The 17,961-nt window shown below is 37.1% G+C and overlaps 3 long non-coding RNA genes across 3 annotated transcripts; 2 read left to right on the forward strand and 1 right to left on the reverse strand.

The window, feature by feature from the left end:
- Nucleotides 1–3,694: 3,694 nt before the first annotated feature.
- Nucleotides 3,695–7,189, forward strand: LOC115926766. The gene is made up of 3 exons (XR_004065256.1): nucleotides 3,695–4,093; nucleotides 6,400–6,506; nucleotides 7,069–7,189. It is a non-coding gene; the product is annotated as an uncharacterized LOC115926766 (long non-coding RNA).
- Nucleotides 7,190–8,610: 1,421 nt separating this feature from the next.
- Nucleotides 8,611–10,985, forward strand: LOC115926767. Its single transcript, XR_004065257.1, has 2 exons — nucleotides 8,611–8,853; nucleotides 10,499–10,985. It is a non-coding gene; the product is annotated as an uncharacterized LOC115926767 (long non-coding RNA).
- Nucleotides 10,986–14,498: 3,513 nt separating this feature from the next.
- LOC115926768 lies at nucleotides 14,499–17,318 on the reverse strand. Its single transcript, XR_004065258.1, has 3 exons — nucleotides 17,220–17,318; nucleotides 15,099–15,214; nucleotides 14,499–14,821 (listed from the first exon to the last, which is right to left on the reverse strand). It is a non-coding gene; the product is annotated as an uncharacterized LOC115926768 (long non-coding RNA).
- Nucleotides 17,319–17,961: the final 643 nt, after the last annotated feature.

Here is a 17,961-nt window from a genome sequence, read left to right on the forward strand (position 1 = left end):
CTATAGTTTATGTACATTCAATTTGTATGCGTATTATGCTGTTGATATCTGTTACGATGAAAGTGTAACAAAATGTGATGTCCAGAGGCTTTGCCGGAGGTTTGTCAGACATGTAACCAACTAATAACTGCAAGTTATCCAAATCGCCAGGTATAGGTCGTCTCATTTGGCTTTTGGATATGAAATTGATAAATAGGTAAACTGGTGTTTTGTAATATTACATGTTTCCTGAATATCATAGGCCTACTATGAAAATTTCAATTGAAATAAAATTGATTCTGAAGAAATTTTGTAAATAACGATTCTGAAGTTACTAATTCTCATTTATTTTAGATTACATTGCTATTGATAGGACAACGTTCGTTATTCATAGACGGGCCTTGTTGAATTTTTTGTTTGTTTTTGGTAATCTCAAAGGCAGGACTTAATATTATCATCTCATGATCATTACTTCATACTTAGAGTGATAATATTTCTTGAAACTACAATAAAAATGTATTGTGATCCTATATTGCACATTCAAGTTAAGGCACTTCAGTTTGGCACAAATTGATTATCATGTAATCGCATAACCTGTTTTATCTTACAAAAGGTGGGGTTTTCTAGGTGACTAGTTGGATTTTAACTTTTAAACTTACCGTTTTTCACATAATATCATTAAATGTTATTAAATTATTATGTGTAAAGATATTTTGGGGCTTATTTTCTCTTTTTTAGACCTGATATTTGCATGATTTATCGTGTTTTTCATTTATCTTTTTAATTGTATTGAAAGTTTTTATGACTTTGGTACATACTGAGATATATTATTATCACAAATGAGTCGAGTAACACACTAACGGATAATCACTTGCACTCCAAGACGCATGATATATGACGACAAAAAGTTAATAATAATTTGATATAATTATGAAAACGATCAACAAAGTTTGAATATCATTACGATGATAACAATATTTAAAATCGTAGGTATATTGTACTGTTCTTCGTCATTATATTTGCAAATAATCCAGTCTTCACTCTATAGTGTGACGAAATGGCACTTTAAGTAGGCCCTCTTACGAGGGTAGAAGAACAACTATTATTCTATTTCCATTAAACCCATTTACCCTCAAACATCCACTCTACTACTCATATCTCTAATGGGCATAAACCCGAGGGAGAGTAGTATGAGGCGCCGTTTGTAAAACAATTATATAGACAAATTATATGTTATATAATCATTATTTAACAAATAATAACCATTATTTACATATAATGCAAGAAAATGTACATTTTTATTTGTATATAATTCTTAACACATTTTTATTATTTATAAATAATGACAAAGAACGTTTCATTATTTATATATAATTGCCATTATTTATAAATAATTACAATTCACACTTTCATTATTTATATATAATAAAAAGCGTATTTCAATTATATAATATATAATGAAAAGCACATTTCCATTATATAATATATAATGAAAAGCCATTTCCATTATATAATATATAATGAAAAGCGTAGTTCCATTATATAATATATAATGAAACGCACATGTCCATTATATAATATATAATGAAAAGCGTATTTCCATTATATAATATATAATGAAAAGCACATTTCCATTATATAATATATAATGAAAAGTGTATTTCCATTATATAATATATAATGAAAAGCACATTCCATTATATAATATATAATGAAAAGCACATTTCATTTAGAACGTTTTTCTGACTTTTTTACAGACAAAATTCGGAGTATCAAAAATGTTCTTAAGGATTCATCCAAAACGGATGTTTCCATATCCATGCTTGATTCATGCAATTCTTCATTTCCTGAATTTTCACCAGTATCAGAAAATACTGTCAGAGTTATAATAATGAAATCTCCATCAACTTCATGTAGTCTCGATCCAATGCCGACATGGCTGCTTAAGAACTGTTTAGATGAGCTTTTACCAGTCATCACCAAAATTATAAACATGTCTATTCAAAGTGGTCAATTTCCTGATGTTTTGAAATCGGCACAAATCACTCCTATTTTGAAGAAACCAAATTTGGATTGTGAAATTTTGAAAAACTATCGGCCTGTTGCCAACCTTAAGTTTCTTGCTAAAACAATTGAACGTGCTTGTGCTTCTCAAATTCAGGGCTATCTATCATCAAACAATCTGTGTAGTAAAATGCAATCTGCTTATAGATCTTCTCATAGCGTTGAAACTGCTCTTTTACGTGTATATAATGATTTGTTGTTAGCTGTGGACCAAGGTGATGAAGCTGTTTTAATACTTTTAGACTATTCTGCGGCTTTCGATACTATCAGTCATGATGTTTTTCTTGATCGCTTACGTAATAGATATGGTGTATCAGGTACTGCCTTGAATTGGTTTACAACCTACTTTATGAATCGTTCACAATCTATTGTCATTAATGACTCATTATCCAAACCTCATGTTCCACTTGAAGGTGTTCCTCAGGGATCCGTCATCGGCCCTTTATCATTTACTCTGTACACTGCACCACTTGAAGATATTATTGAAGCGCATGGTTTAGGCCGAATGATATATGCAGATGACACCCAAGTTTATGTTGTTTTGAAACGTGATTCCGACCATTCTGTTATTACTAAACTTGAAAGATGTATAAATGATATCAAAGCTTGGTCCACTGCTAATGATTTGAAGTTGAATGAGGATAAAACTGAGGTTATACATGTAACATCTCGATTCAGAAAGTCCTCCCATTTACCATCTGTCGAAATTGCTAATGTTCCGATACAACCTGTCAAAAGTGCACGTAACCTTGGTGTCATCTTTGAAAATGATCTTAGGATGGATGATTATATAAAAAATATTTGTCGCTCAGCTTCATATGCCTTGTACAAGATAGGTCGTATTAGAAATTTTCTTGATAAAAAATCTACCGAAACGCTTATACATGCATTTATTACATGCCGTCTTGATCAATGCAACAGCCTTCTTTATGGCCTTCCGGAGTCGCACATTGCAAAACTCCAGAGAATCCAAAACTCTGCTGCCAGGCTTGTAACACGCACGCGTTCTTGTGAACACATCACCCCAGTACTTCGCGAATTGCATTGGTTGCCGGTGACATACCGCATTATGTACAAAATCTTAGTTTTAACTTATAAATGCATTCATGAATTGGCACCAATTTATCTGCAAGAATTAATCGAGGAATACAAACCCTCACGCAATTTACGGTCTTCTTCACAATTAAACCTCGTATCTACTTCTGTGTCAACTCTCTCTTATGGTAATCGCTCCTTTCGCAAAGCTTCTGCTGAACTGTGGAACAGATTACCTTTAAATGTAAAAAACTGTCAAACCGTTAACCTATTCAAAACTAGTCTCAAGACACATTTATTCAAAATTGCGTTCGATGATTAATTAACTCTGTTCACTTTGATGTGTATTCCATATGTATTGTAATTTGTAGGTTTATTTGCATTTTTAGTTTTGTATAAGATGTAATTGTATATCAGTCTATTTTGTGTGTATAGCGCTTAGAGACTTCGGTGGTAAGCGCTTTATAAGTAACGTTTTTATTATTATTATTATTATTCAATTATATAATATATAATGAGAGGCGTATTTCCATTATATAATATATAATGAAAAGCACATTTCCATTATATAATATATAATGAACAGCGTATTTCCATTATATAATATATAATGAAAAGCGCATTTCCATTATATATTAAATAACGATTGTGTATGCAAATGTCAATGGTTGGTAACGCCCATAATATGAATATTCATGAGCTTGACTGATATTATTATCCTCTATTCCAGGCACCTTTCCATTTTGTGTTCTTTGTGCATTCTTATCAGAAATCCTACGTGCGGTAAATAAGTCTCTGTATCACCATTCTCCTTCTTATTTGTATGCAGATTTGGTTATAATGATTGATAACTGTAATCATCCTCATTATTTTAATAAGAAATTTTTCTATCTGTGATGGAAGTTTTTATGTACGATTGCCTGATCTGAAGACGAGACTTTCGCTGCATGCATATTTAATGTATGACGTCACCCACACAGAGTGAGAGCTCGAGGTTTTCTTTGAAAGTTTGATGGTGAGTACAGCTGTAATTACGTTCAAATCTCGTAAATTGAATCATATTTATAAACATATCTGCTGTAGGTATGAATCTGCTGATTTGTCTGTACATTGTGAAGTGGTTTAAAATGGTTATATCTGATGAATTTAGGAGTAATCTACACTCGAACTTTTGATTCGTTATTTATCGTCGTGAGAATATTTCAGCTCGATTGCCATCGTCACTCCTTGATCCTTGGCCCAAACTTTCGGGCGAGACCCTCTCTGAAAATTAGATACGAGTATAGGGTCTATAGGCAGATCACTTCACTAGCGCTAGCTGCATCAATGATCCAAGCTTTTTGTTACTTTTAGGTCCAACTGTTGAAAAACTACTTTCATAGTTGGGTCAGAAGAAAGTTAATAGCTAACACTAAAAAGCATGGTCACAGTTGACATGAGTTGTGAACAAGCGCCAAAATTTGGACCAGATACCGAGATAGTTAGACGAGTACGAGAGTAGAAAATTTGAGGCCTAGGCCTACAGACCAGTAAATAATTGGACTACCTGTGAACAGGCGCGGATCCAGGATTTCTTAGGGGGGGGGGGCCCAAATTTGAAATTATGCAAGCCAAATATTGGTACGTAATAGTGACACTGGCAGTGGCGAAATGAGCAAAAACCGGGAGGGGGGGGGGGGGGGGGTAGACAAAAAAATCTGCACCACCCCACTCTTACATGCAGGTTCCGCTAAACGTTTCTCTAAGTAGGTGGGGGGGGGGGGAGGTATTTACGATCAAGTAGAGCGTTGTGAAATTGGTGTGGTGTCTAAGGGCGAAGAACCTGCGGGGGTCAAGGGGTGGAACCCCCAGAAGCTCAGGGGTCTAGGCATTTGATTGCGGTCAGATGAGCATATCAGCATACCTTATTTGTGACACTGGCAGGACACTAATTGGCGTCACTATTCTTTCTTTCTTTATGAATGAATTTGCCATTGTCCCACAAACGCATTAAAAAGTATGATTTATTAAACATCGAGGAAAAATCTCGGAAAATTATGTCATTTCAGCAACATTTGTAAATCACCGGTAATCACCGGTATCGAATTAGAAATAAACCATGTTTGAATTATATTTGGGGGGCATCTGTCACCCCTCCCCCAAATCCCCTTCCCCATCAGTACGCCAGTGCCCCTCCCCCCGATCTACACGTAACTGATCTCCCCTACCTTTCTTCTTTCTCTTTTTTTCTTTCCCTTTCTCTCCTATTTTCCTTTCCTTTCCCTTCCTACTCTCTGTTTTAGGTTTGCTAGGGGGAGGCAAGGGCCTTTTGGCCCCCCTCCCCGATCCACACATTGTTGGCGGGATTAATCGCAACTGTTCTCCCCTTCTTATCACCCTTTTCTTTTCTTCTTCCTCTTTTTTGTTCCCCGTTAGCTCTCCTCTATCCCTTTCCCTTCCTTCTCCCCTTTTTTTTTTTGGGGGGGGGGGAGGGAGGAGGAGGCAAGGGCCTTTGCCCCCCCCCCCCCGAACTACAACTTGTTGGCGGGAAAATTGCAACTGATTTCCCCTTCTTTTCTTCTTCCTCTTTTTTCCTTCTCTTTATCCCCTCTTTACTTTTTTTCTTTCCCTTTCCTTCCTTCTCTTTTATTTTTTGAGGGGGAGAGGTTACAGCTGGGAGGCAAGGCTCTTTCGGCCCCCCGATCTCCTTCTTTTCCCCCTTTTCTTTTCCTCTTCCTCTTCTTTCTTTCCCTTCTCTCCTTTTTCCCTTCTTTTCCTTCTATCTCTCTCTCTCTTTTTATTTTTTGCGGGTGGGGGGGGGGGGGCGGCCCCCCCTGGATCCGTGCCTGCCTGTGAATGTGATACTCTTAGTCGTACAGAGTCTCATAGCTGTCTAACAAATTAAAACACGATCCCCCCAAATTAGACTACACTGTTTACAGGGGTATGTATAGTGGTGCCTGTGTGTTTCTTAAACTCTTTGTTGGCTTAGCCTAATTTGCCTCTGCTCTAGGCTCTATCTTTGAATTTTTGTTTGCTGTAAACACGATTAAGTTTTCTCTGTCATATATAGATCTAGGTCCATATCTATTTTGCGTTTTTTCAATTTGATAGAATGAACAGTTACGAGACATGCATCTAGATCATCTAGAGACTGTAGATCAACTAGATCTGGATCAAGGAATTAAATATAAATTTCAATGTTAGATATAAAGGAGGGCTTTTTTGGTAAAGAGAAAATCCAAAAGAGAACAGTTAATTCTGCAAATGCTCATCAATGTTTTAATGATCATGCTCATTTCCTTTTATTCTAAGAATTAAATCCCCCCCTCTCTTTTACAGGAAAATGTACAGAGACTTGTCGCAGTTAATGCAGTACCAAATGCTTGCTTTCTTGGAGTATGTGCTTGAAACAATGTCCTGGAGAAAATAGACCACCACAAGAGAAGGTAAACATATTTACTTTTGATCTAACTTGATCTGTTTAGTTTTTTCAAGTAAAACAAAATTTTGAATAGGTGAGGTCAAGGGCTGGTTTGAGAAGTATGTATTCATGGGATGGCTATGTATGAATCCACATGTCTACTAACACGTTGCTGAAGTGTTTCTCTTTTTAGAATTAACATTTTAAAGGCCCACTGCACTACTGGTAGCTACTTGCGCCCTCTATATAACAAACGGTGCCTAATCAGTGACCATTGGTCCCCCATGATCCTCTTTTTCTTATGTTAACTGAGAGCTGAGTTGATGAGATAACCACCTGTCCAGTGACCTTGCAGAGCGGTCTAATCCCTCCTGTAAACTACGGCAGATAAGCTTTAAGCTCATGTGCAGGGGGAAAAGGGGGGGGGGGTCCAATACATGAAAAGGAACGACAAGCAAAAAAAAAAAAACAATTGACTTTCAAATTTTGCTGAAAAAGTAATTGTTAAAGACAACTAAAATATTAAATAGTGCTATTTATTTCAAATTTGGTTAATATTTATTGAATTGTTTATAATTCTGTTCCAGGGATTGAGAAGGAGGGCTTCCTGTTGACAGATCAGGGGGTGCCTTGAGGTTCCACTCTTGATGTTCTGCCCCTTACCTGAAAGCGATGGCCTCTTGTGCCTGACATATTAGGAGCAAAGCACAATGGACTGGTAATTAATAATGAATATTACAATGTTTTTTTTTTTAATCTGGTAAAGAAACACATAAAGTCATAGCAACTGAGCCTGTCATGGCATTTCGAGTGACCAAACATTTGCTCCTGCAACGACTGCTCAAGGCTTTATTTGTCAAATGTGTAGGGTTAGGCCGAGGGTTGCAATTGGGATTGAGGTTAGGTGTAGGGTAAGGTCTAGTGTTGGATCCTGGGATGAAGTTCAGTATTTGGATAATAGTGTAGGAAATTGATGTTGAGCAAATGTCTTGAGGAACAAGTGTCGTACAATCAGATTTTCCAGGTGCTGGTGGAGCTGTATGTATTGATACTCATCATTGGCAGTTTAAAAATCTTCCTTTGTATTAGTACACTAAAAATACGCTGATCCCCAGTTTGTGAAACGTGTATCTGATTTTTACGACCTGCTCTATTGTTTAGTGGTTATGTTGTAACACAAAATGAATTCTTAATCTTAATCCTGGATCCATAGCTAAACGTAATATTAACCCTAAAGCTAATCTAAAACCCTATCACAACTTGAGCAATAACCATATATCTTGATGAAATAAAGCTTGTGTTAAGCATTGGCAGACCCAAAGTCAGGTTATCCTAAATTCCTTTCTACATACTGCTATTGTACAAAGTTGATATTTAAGTACATCCCATTGCAAGTTCTAAAATTTCTGTAAAAACCTTACCCTGCTGCAAGATGATAGTGTGTGAAGTAAGTTGGCTCATAGTAGAGCATGAATTATTACCTGCAATTCTCAACCAATACACCCTTGCCACCTGCAATCCATCTCACTTTCATAATATATTCTTTAAACAACATTAACTAAAGTTCAAAATTTTGATTAGTGATTAAGAAAGGCTACAAAGAATTGTATTCTTTTTTCACACTCGTATAATAGAGGGGGAGGGGGGGGGGGCAGCCTAGCAGTACAAGATCAAATTATCTTATATGATTATATCCTGCAAGTGTGATAAAGAAAAATATGTTTGTGTACTAAAAGTGAAACAAAAACAAATCACTGGAAACTTTTGGTTGTTAATAACTCAAAAGTTACACTCAAATCAAAACGAGGTTTTCAAAGCTTAAAGTTTAAGGATGTAAATTCTATGCCATTTCTATGAATGCTAATTGCTATTCTTAAAGCCCCACTGTCCTACTTGCTCTCTCTATATAGAAAACTTCCCCAATCGGTGTCTGTTGGTCCCCCATGATCCTCTCTTATGTTAGTTGAGAGCTGAGTTGATGAGATAACCACCTGTCCAGTGACCTTGCAGAGCGGTCTAATCCCTCCTGTAAACTACGGCAGATAAGCTTTAAGCTCATGTGCAGGGGGAAAAGGGGGGGGGGTCCAATACATGAAAAGGAACGACAAGCAAAAAAAAAAAAACAATTGACTTTCAAATTTTGCTGAAAAAGTAATTGTTAAAGACAACTAAAATATTAAATAGTGCTATTTATTTCAAATTTGGTTAATATTTATTGAATTGTTTATAATTCTGTTCCAGGGATTGAGAAGGAGGGCTTCCTGTTGACAGATCAGGGGGTGCCTTGAGGTTCCACTCTTGATGTTCTGCCCCTTACCTGAAAGCGATGGCCTCTTGTGCCTGACATATTAGGAGCAAAGCACAATGGACTGGTAATTAATAATGAATATTACAATGCTTTTTTTTTAAATCTGGTAAAGAAACACATAAAGTCATAGCAACTGAGTCTGTCATGGCATTTCGAGTGACCAAACATTTGCTCCTGCAACGACTGCTCAAGGCTTTATTTGTCAAATGTGTAGGGTTAGGCCGAGGGTTGCAATTGGGATTGAGGTTAGGTGTAGGGTAAGGTCTAGTGTTGGATCCTGGGATGAAGTTCAGTATTTGGATAATAGTGTAGGAAATTGATGTTGAGCAAATGTCTTGAGGAACAAGTGTCGTACAATCAGATTTTCCAGGTGCTGGTGGAGCTGTATGTATTGATACTCATCATTGGCAGTTTAAAAATCTTCCTTTGTATTAGTACACTAAAAATACGCTGATCCCCAGTTTGTGAAACGTGTATCTGATTTTTACGACCTGCTCTATTGTTTAGTGGTTATGTTGTAACACAAAATGAATTCTTAATCTTAATCCTGGATCCATAGCTAAACGTAATATTAACCCTAAAGCTAATCTAAAACCCTATCACAACTTGAGCAATAACCATATATCTTGATGAAATAAAGCTTGTGTTAAGCATTGGCAGACCCAAAGTCAGGTTATCCTAAATTCCTTTCTACATACTGCTATTGTACAAAGTTGATATTTAAGTACATCCCATTGCAAGTTCTAAAATTTCTGTAAAAACCTTACCCTGCTGCAAGATGATAGTGTGTGAAGTAAGTTGGCTCATAGTAGAGCATGAATTATTACCTGCAATTCTCAACCAATACACCCTTGCCACCTGCAATCCATCTCACTTTCATAATATATTCTTTAAACAACATTAACTAAAGTTCAAAATTTTGATTAGTGATTAAGAAAGGCTACAAAGAATTGTATTCTTTTTTCACACTCGTATAATAGAGGGGGAGGGGGGGGGGGCAGCCTAGCAGTACAAGATCAAATTATCTTATATGATTATATCCTGCAAGTGTGATAAAGAAAAATATGTTTGTGTACTAAAAGTGAAACAAAAACAAATCACTGGAAACTTTTGGTTGTTAATAACTCAAAAGTTACACTCAAATCAAAACGAGGTTTTCAAAGCTTAAAGTTTAAGGATGTAAATTCTATGCCATTTCTATGAATGCTAATTGCTATTCTTAAAGCCCCACTGTCCTACTTGCTCTCTCTATATAGAAAACTTCCCCAATCGGTGTCTGTTGGTCCCCCATGATCCTCTCTTATGTTAGTTGAGAGCTGAGTTGATGAGATAGCCACCTGTCAGTGACCTGGCTGGGTGGTCTAATCCCTTCTGGCCCAGTAGTATTGACGGTCTTTAAAACAATGGTCGGAATGTTTGATTAGATCTTTTACTCAGACATGTAGTATATTAGTAATAAAATACATGTTTGGCAATATGGTATTTCATCTGGGATCTCTCGTTGGCACGGAAAATAAGGAATGTACTCCTGTTGAGCAAACAGTGAATTTATATAAAACTAATAGCCCTTTGAAGATTACTAGAAGAAGAAAAACAACAAGAAAGAAGAAAAAGAAATATACTTGTGATGTCAGCTTTAGATCTTAAAGTGCTTGTAACAATATTGGATTTTTTTTTCTTCTTTCAATTAACATTTTATTCATGAACAGCTGGCTTATTGGAATAGGTTACAAAGATACAAGTGGACTTGTCTGTAGTAGTTGCTGAAGAGGAGCAGTCAGCACAAGGAGCGTGTGCCTCCGAAACAACGTGGGAACTTCTCCCAAGTTCATCTCAAATCACAAGGCTCTTCAGGAATCAAGATGTAACAATGGAGGTTGAGAAGGAGTTTGCGACCCTCCTGATTTGGACTACTCGCTATATACATTCTCAAACAATGGATTGTAGCACTTCTGCACAAAACTCAACAAGTCATGATTGAGGAAAATGCAACAAATACTCAGTTGAGCATTGATTTATGTGACTGGTATTAGGGTAGGATTCAGCTTGGTAATTTTATATAAACTATGTCCCAAAAGAACCTCATTGGTCCTTATGGTTCCACGCCACAAGCTGCTCCCTCCCCTGTTTCGGTATACCGAACCCAGACTATCAAGGGATCAAATGAATTAAAATCCACACTTGATTACAAATGAATTGATCTTTTGAATATTGTCATCATTTCAGGGTGGTTTTGGTTACGGGTTAGTGTGAGCTTTCTGTGCGTAAAATTGAGGGTACTTCGTGCGGAGATCAGTGAATGGATATTTCATGTACAATGCAAGAGAGATGTCTATCTTCATTGGAATTCAGGATGTGAATTCCAATGAAGATGGCTTGTTTATAAGGAGAGAAGCAAGATAGATTGATGTAAACTTAATGACATCAGGGAATGTTTGCCTGTATTGTTTGAATGACACGGATATTGAATAACATGAAGTTAAGTGGAAAGAATGGCATAATATATTCGATTTGTACACCATCCTATTGAATTTTTTTAAAATAGCATTATATGATAACATTTGTGCACAGGTCTATGGAAAACCAGTAAGTGGCATATATACAATAAGATCATTTACCGCAGCTCAAGGAATACCGTAGATATCACTTACCGTAGTTGCTGCTATTTGTGCCCACATGCATATTAATATCAAACAGTTGAAGCTAAAACTAATATAATCTAATTAACAGGGTTTTTTTCTCCAATTATCATAACAAGAGAGAAAAACATACTTTTATAATAACTTCCATTATTTCTTTATTTGATCCACGAGACCGAGTAGTCCAGCCCTTGTGAATCTGTATGTTCTCCAGATTTCATTGTCAGGGCCTATTAGGGGGGGCGGATCTAGCTTTTTGCTAAGGGGGGGGGGGGGGGGGGGTTGTCCCTATGACGATGCAGAGCATCGCCCACGAGCCGCATAGCGGCGAGGCGATTAACGCATTTATAAGATGGATTTTTAATTTTTTTTTTCTCTCGCTGTCTCACTGCATTATAAATTTTTCATTTTCACGACATCAACATCTCTCACCATTAAACAGTTCTCTCATTTCCTTTCCTTTCTCTTTTGCTCTCTCTCTCTCTCTGAACTCTCACGTTCTGTTTCCAGATTTTTTCCACATATGATTCCATTTATCCAACCATATATGCACACTAAAAAGAAAAGATATGAAGAGAATACTGTATATAAGATAATAAACATGTTTAATTTATTCATTTTATTACAACAAACTAATATGTTTACAGATTATAACATTGATGGTAAAATATTAAGCACAAATGACCTCATCTGCTACTTCCATTGTAGCTTACTTTTTTCTTTAAAAATTCAACAAAGCATACTTAGGCTAAATCTGAGCACTGTTTTTTTCTCCAGGGAATGTATTGTATCATGACCTGCACCCTTATTATAAAACACATTATAAAAACATGCTGATTTCTTTAAAAAAAATAAAAAATACCTATGACTCAATGATTGCAATTTTTTCCAGAAAAACAATAATACTGTACAATAGTATATAACATCCTTTAGTGTGATGGTTACTTCGTGGTCCACACAAGCGCCAAGGTATATCAGACCTTTTATTAACAGTTGCTTGTTTTATACAATATATAAATCATACTCATAGGCCCATTCCCAAATGTTATAATTATTATCAATAAACAGAAATTGATAAAAGATGACCCCTCCCCAAAACTCTTATATTCCAAAAGTTTGATCTTGGCTGACAGGTGGTAACTTGAGTACTTGACTACATCTTATTTGCCCTATAGACACATACTTAAAATGGATGCCTTGGCAAAGCCTCAGTTTTATAAATGATTGACTTAGACTGCCGATGAACATATTTCTTGTGTATTTATCTACACCATTAACTTTTCTCCACATCGTGCTGTCAGATTGAGATGCTTTGGTGTGATATACTTAATGTTTTACATCATGTTTTTAATGAACTCCTACCTTGCTTAGTTATGCAGACATTGTGCCCTTTTTTTAAATCTTGCGATAGCAGTGGAAAGGATGTGCATAAAAGAAGAGGCGGGATATCCATAGTTACTACTACCATGTACTACTACAACATGGGTAAAATTGCATCATTGTATTATACCTTGGTTCCTGGTTACCTCTCCTTGGTAGTTTGAAAACTATGTTTCAGTACCGGTAATCATTGTAATAGTGTTTCTGTTTCATGGTGTCACTGGTGTGGTTGTGTGTATGAAGGCCAAATTTTCTACTTTCCTGCTTCGCCTGTCCACAATCACTAAACAATTTGAGCTGAAATACAGGGCCTTATATACAAGGTGATTAAAAAATTAAACATACTGCTTGCAAGGTGAAGTTACACGTACTGCTTGAAGAGAATTGTGAATGATATTTATCTATTGGGAGTTTGACCAAATCCAGGTTAAAAAATTTCAGCTTCGGAGGGGGGGCACATTACCCCTCAACCCCCCCCCCCCCCTGTGCGCACTTTTGACTGATGTGTCCCCCCAGGAGTGGCGGAGCGTCTTCCAAAGTGGGGGGGGGGGGCACCTACAAAATAGGCACTTTCTGGAAAAAAAAGGGAATCTCAAAGCGAAAATATCCATTTTTTTAGACAATGGTATATACCCCTACATTGTGATTACATTATCAGGGACGATTTCAACATTTGTTTCTCTTTATACACCATACAAGATATTGCTTAAGTATCAGTTTGGTGTGATGGTATGAAAATTGATTTGCGAGCGAGGAAAATTTTAAGTTTTGTGAGGTCGCAGTACAAAAAATTGCATCTTATTAAGAGGGAAAAACCCAATCCTGATGGGGTTATAAGCACATTCTCACAATGGAAGACTGAAAAGACCTTTAATAAGTAACGTAATTATATCATCTATAAATGCGAGCGAGCTTTGGGGGAACTTACTCTTAGTCGCTTGAAATTAGGGGCGCGTTTAATGATGAGAGGAAAAGGGGACACTACAGGGATAAGGGGAAAAGGAGCATGTGTCAGGTAAAAAGGGTAATTATCAGAGGTGAAAATGGGGCAGTTCTTAGACCTACAGAAAGAGGCACTCACCAGGAATGAAAAAAGGCACTTATCAGAATGGGAATTCTCACGTGATTGGGAATACTTGATAACCCTATAGTCTAAGTTTCATTGACTAAAAACTTAAACTTTGAAAATTATATCAAAAATTCAAAAACTTAACCTTAGGTTAAGTTTTTGATGTTGACGCCGTCACCGGAAAAGCAGCGCCTATGTCTCACTTTTTGCTCGTAGGCGAGACAAAAAGGGAGGTGCAGATCAGATTTTAATAGGGGCATTTATTGGAGGTGAAAGGGGGCTATTATGAGAACGGGGAAGTGGCTCTTATTAAAAAGAAAAAGAGGCACATGTTAAAGTAAACAAGGCACTTATGAGAGATGAAAAGGGGTAATTATGAGAAGGGTAAGGGGTACTTATGATCAGAAAAAAGAGCATTTATTAGGAAGGAAAAGGGGGCATGTCAAATAAAAGTGGCAGTTATTAGAGACAAAATGGGACACTCATCAGAGATGAAAAGAGCACTAATCAGGAGATGGAGGGGGCACTTATCAAAAGTGAAAAGGGGCATTTCTCGTAGTTGAAAAGGGGCACTTACTAGAGATTAAAAAGGGCAGTTATGAGAATGGAAAATGAACACTTATTGCATAGAATAATGGGAACTTGTCGAAGGATAAGGGGCACTTATCAGAGGTGAAATGGGGAAGGGGCAATTTTACAAATTAATAGGGGAACTTGTCAAAGTAATATGGCACTTTACCTATGTGAAAAGGCCATAAAAGGGGCATACTGGGGGTACTTGAAAAAGTGGGGGGGGGGGCACTGACCCCTCCCCCTAGCTAACAACATATCTCCGCCACTGGTTATGAAGTTTATAATACCAAGGTTTTGATACCCAGTCACAGCTACAGCAGTTCATTGAAGAGGCTAAGTAGAACTTCATAGTCCATACTGTACATGTATGTCTGTTGAATGAAAAGAGAAAATATGAAAGTTAAACATTGATACCTACATCATACATGTATCTCTGTTGTAACATAAAAATGTCTTGCATGTACATTGTAGGCCTAGGCCTCAAATTTTTTCATGTGGAATCATACATAGCCATCCCATTAATACATACTTCTCAAACCAGCCCTTTGCATCCCCTCCAGCTTGGCCTTGACCTCACTCATTTCAAAATGTTGTTTTACTTGAAAAAAAATAAACAGATCAAGTTAGATCAAAAGTAAATATGTTTACCTTCTCTTGTGGTGGTCTGTTTTCTCCAGGACATTCTTGTTTCAAGCACATACTCCAAGAAAGCAAGCATTTGGTACTGCATGCATTAACTGCGACAAGTGTCTCTGTACATTTTCCTGTAAAAGAGAGGGGGGGGGATTTAATTCTTAGAATAAAAGGAAATGAGCATGATCATTTAAACATTGATGAGCATTTGCAGAATTAACTGTTCTATTTTAATTTGGATTTTCTCTTTACCAAAAAAGCCCTCCTTCATTATCTAACATTGAAATTTATATTCAATTCCTTGATCCAGATCTAGTTGATCTACAGTCTCTAGATGATCTAGATGCATGTCTTGTAACTGTTCATTCTATCAAATTGAAAAAACGCAAAATAGACCTAGATCTATATATGACAGAGAAAAAGAGAGAGAGAGAGAGAGAGAAGGAAAAGAAGGAAAAAAGGAGAGAAAGGGAAAGAAAGAAGAGGAAGAAGAAAAGAAAATGGGGAAAAGGAGATCGGGGGGCCGAAAGGGCCTTGCCTCCCAGCTGTAACCTCTCCCCCTCCCCCCATCAAAAAATAAAAGAGAAGGAAGGAAAGGGAAAGAAAAAAAGTAAAGAGGGGATAAAGAGAAGGAAAAAAGAGGAAGAAGAAAAGAAGGGGGAAATCAGTTGCAATTTTCCCGCCAACAAGTTGTAGTTCGGGGGGGGGGGGGCAAAGGCCCTTGCCTCCCTCCCTCCCCCCCCCCCCCCCCCCCCCAAAAAAAAAAAAGGAGAAGGAAGGGAAAGGGAAAGGGATAGAGGAGAGCTAAAAGGGAACAAAAAAGAGGAAAAAGAAAAGAAAAGAGAGATAAGAAGGGGAGAAAAGTTGCGATTAATCCCGCCAACAATGTGTGGATCGGGGAGGGGGGGGGGGGGGCCAAAAGGCCCTTGCCTCCCCCTAGCAAACCTAAAACAGAGAGTAGGAAGGGAAAGGAAAGGGAAATAGGAGAGAAAGGGAAAGAAAAAAAGAGAAAGAAGAAAGGTAGGGGAGATCAGTTACGTGTAGATCGGGGGGGATGGGCACTGGCGTACTGATGGGGAAGGGGACTTGGGGGGGGGGGGGGGGGGGGGTTGACAGATGCCCTCCAAATATAATTCAAACGTGGTTTATTTCTAATTCGATACCGGTGATTACCGGTGATTTACAAATGTTACTGAAATGACATAATTTTCCGAGATTTTTCCTTAATGTTTAATAAATTATACTTTTTAATGCGTTTGTGGGACAATGGCAAATTCATAAAGAAAGAAAGAATAGTGACGCCAATTAGTGTCCTGCCAGTGTCACAAATAAGTTATGCTAATATGCTCATCTGACCGCAATTAAATGCCTATACCCCTGAGCTTCTGGGGGTTCCACCCCTTGACCCCCGCACGTTCTTTGCCCTTAGACACCACGCCAATTTCACAACGCTCTAGACTCTACTTGATCGTAAATACCTCCCCCCCCCCCCTTCACCTACTTAGAGAAACGTTTAGCGGAACCTGCATGAAAGAGTGGGGTGGTGCAGATTTTTTTCAAATTTGGGCTCCCCCTAAGAAATCCTGGATCCGCGCCTGTTCACAGGTAGTCCAATTATTTACTGGTCTGTAGGCCTAGGCCTCAAATTTTCTACTCTCGTACTCGTCTAACTATCTCGGTATCTGGTCCAAATTTTGGCGCTTGTTCACAACTCATGTCAACTGTGACCATGCTTTTTAGTGTTAGCTATTAACTTTCTTCTGACCCAACTATGAAAGTAGTTTTTCAACAGTTGGACCTAAAAGTAACAAAAAGCTTGGATCATTGATGCAGCTAGCGCTAGTGAAGTGATCTGCCTATAGACCCTATACTCGTATCTAATTTTCAGAGAGGGTCTCGCCCGAAAGTTTGGGCCAAGGATCAAGGAGTGACGATGGCAATCGAGCTGAAATATTCTCACGACGATAAATAACGAATCAAAAGTTCGAGTGTAGATTACTCCTAAATTCATCAGATATAACCATTTTAAACCACTTCACAATGTACAGACAAATCAGCAGATTCATACCTACAGCAGATATGTTTATAAATATGATTCAATTTACGAGATTTGAACGTAATTACAGCTGTACTCACCATCAAACTTTCAAAGAAAACCTCGAGCTCTCACTCTGTGTGGGTGACGTCATACATTAAATATGCATGCAGCGAAAGTCTCGTCTTCAGATCAGGCAATCGTACATAAAAACTTCCATCACAGATAGAAAAATTTCTTATTAAAATAATGAGGATGATTACAGTTATCAATCATTATAACCAAATCTGCATACAAATAAGAAGGAGAATGGTGATACAGAGACTTATTTACCGCACGTAGGATTTCTGATAAGAATGCACAAAGAACACAAAATGGAAAGGTGCCTGGAATAGAGGATAATAATATCAGTCAAGCTCATGAATATTCATATTATGGGCGTTACCAACCATTGACATTTGCATACACAATCGTTATTTAATATATAATGGAAATGCGCTTTTCATTATATATTATATAATGGAAATGCGCTGTTCATTATATATTATATAATGGAAATGTGCTTTTCATTATATATTATATAATGGAAATACGCCTCTCATTATATATTATATAATTGAAATGTGCTTTTCATTATATATTATATAATGGAATGTGCTTTTCATTATATATTATATAATGGAAATACGCTTTTCATTATATATTATATAATGGAAATGTGCTTTTCATTATATATTATATAATGGAAATACGCTTTTCATTATATATTATATAATGGACATGTGCGTTTCATTATATATTATATAATGGAAATGGCTTTTCATTATATATTATATAATGGAA

Source organism: Strongylocentrotus purpuratus, unplaced genomic scaffold (assembly GCF_000002235.5).
Source record: "Strongylocentrotus purpuratus isolate Spur 01 unplaced genomic scaffold, Spur_5.0 spur5_scaffold_2, whole genome shotgun sequence".
Lineage (NCBI taxonomy): Eukaryota > Metazoa > Echinodermata > Echinoidea > Camarodonta > Strongylocentrotidae > Strongylocentrotus > Strongylocentrotus purpuratus.